Here is a 2,231-nt window from a genome sequence, read left to right as displayed (position 1 = left end):
AAAGTACTGTGCTACCTGTGCCATTTGTCAGAAGACCAGTAATGCCCATAGATCTGATAGATCTCCCCTGCATCCATTACCTGGCATTTCCACTTCATTTCAGAGAATTGCAATGGATGTAGTGGGATCCCTAGAAAAGAGTAGCACCGGGTATCTATGTATACTGGTAATTTGTGATTATGTTACTAGATTTCCTGAGGCATTTCCATTGCGATCTATTATCACATCCAGGATCATTAGTGTTCTGATACAATTGTTTGCAAGAGTAGGCATCCCAGAGGAAATTATTACAGACCAGGGCACCAATTTTACATCTTGTTTAATGAAACAGATTTATAAACAACTTAGTATTTCAGCAATCAAAACAAGTCCTTATCATCCTCAAACAGATGGTTAGTGAAATGGTTTCACCAGACACTTAAAAAATATGCTTAGGAAATTCGTATCCAGTACAGGTGATGACTGGGATAAATGGTTACCTTTCCTCATGTTTGCATATAGAGAAGCTCCACAGGCGTCTACAGGTTTCTCCCCCTTTGAACTGTTGTACGGGTGGACTGTCCAGGGACCCCTGGATTTATTAAAAAAGAGTTTGGAAGGCTCATCTGCTAAAATAACTGAAAAGAGAATCTTACAGTATGTACTCCAGATGAGAGACTGTTAGAGAGGTACTGGGAAAGAGCAAGGCAAAATCAGGAAGCTCAACAAGCCCAAAAATGATGGTATGACCAACATTCACGTCATAGAGAGTACCACCCAGGACAAAAGGTTCTGTTGTTGCTTCCATCTACAATTAACAAACTGTTAGCAAAGTGGCAAGGACCATACAGTATACTATTCTGTGGAAGATGGGACCAAATATTTACTGAATTTCCCACTGTTTTCGCAAACACCAGGAAAAGCAAACATACTTCATCATTCAATATACCTTAAGGACCCCTCGCCGATCCGTCAACGACCAGAAGGAGAGAGAGAGGCCAATCAGCGACAGCAGCTCTGATGAGGGCGTGGATGACAATCAGCCACTCAAGAAGATCAAGCAGCCGCCACCACATCCAATCCCCGCCCCTTCTGACTCGGACTCCGACTCCCCCCCATTCCCCGAGGTGAAGAAAGCAGCCAAGCGGCCAGAGGGCAAAAAGAAAGGGAGGCTGAGGATGGAGGAGGGCAGGGACAGAAAGCAGAAGAGACACCAGCGATCGGAGGAGAAGTCACGTGGAAGGCCCCCACAAGTTGGACAAGGTCAAGAGGAAGCCGGAGAGGCTCTCTGAGAAAAAAGTGGAGAAAAAGAAAGAGCTGTCACCTGAGGAGAAGCTGCAGAAGCTCCACACTGACATCGTTTGCACTGAAGGTGGACAATCCTGATGTACAGCGCTGTCTGCAGGCTCTGGAGGAACTTGGCTCAGTGCAGGTCACCAGCCAGATACTGCAGACGAACATGAACGTAGTAGCCACCCTCAAGAAGATCCGGCGGTACAAAGCAAGCAGTGAGGTGATGGAGAAGGCCACGCAGGTCTACAATAAGCTCAAGCTGCAGTTCCTTGGTAAGGCACTGCAAACAGAAATTGGAGACCAAGAGGCAGGAGGAGCCTAGCAAAGAACGAGGAGCACAATTCGGAGACCACAGCAGTGAACGGTGAAACGGAGCCACAAAACGCAGACAGTGAATTAGCACACAGCCCCAAGTCAAATGATCAAGGTGAGAACCCTGAGCCAACAGCTGCTCCCACAAGCAGCTCCAGTCCAACTGTCACATTGATTTTTCAAATTGATTTTTAAAGGGAAACTGAAGTTCCAATTTCTCAGACCATTTATTAAATCTTGGTAACAAAATAGATTAATTTATGGTATTGATACATTTTACAAATTTTGAATTAGCTGAAAAATCATGAACTTTGTGAACGTACTGTACTGGTTGCCATGTTTTCACAGGCAAAAAAACCTCCGGTCTCATCATGGGTGAGACAGAGTTCATGTGAATTGTGTCTTAAAAGCGGTCCTTCCTGCTCACTAGTTGCTGTAAGCAAATGGGAAACATGGTCTCCTAATGATGTTAATTCTTTGTCTTTTCAGTTCAGTGTGATGTAAGATTGAATAAGGATAGGCTATGCAGAAGATATTTCACCCCAGAAATGTTTGAATGTAATATGTATGCCGTGTTAACAAGTAAGTAGTATTTGTCAGCAAAACCTTCTCCAAGTCAATATGTTGAATTCCATTAAGTTGCACTC

The 2,231-nt window shown here is 44.2% G+C and overlaps 1 pseudogene; it reads left to right on the top strand.

The window, feature by feature from the left end:
• Positions 1–881: 881 nt before the first annotated feature.
• Positions 882–1,739, top strand: LOC148661727 (hepatoma-derived growth factor-related protein 2-like; annotated as a pseudogene).
• The last annotated feature ends 492 nt before the right edge of the window (positions 1,740–2,231 follow it).

This window comes from Lepisosteus platostomus, chromosome 6 (genome assembly GCF_059453375.1).
Source record: "Lepisosteus platostomus isolate fLepPlt1 chromosome 6, fLepPlt1.hap1, whole genome shotgun sequence".
NCBI lineage: Eukaryota > Metazoa > Chordata > Actinopteri > Semionotiformes > Lepisosteidae > Lepisosteus > Lepisosteus platostomus.
Note: the sequence above shows the minus strand (reverse complement) of the source record. Positions and strands in the feature narration are given on the sequence as shown.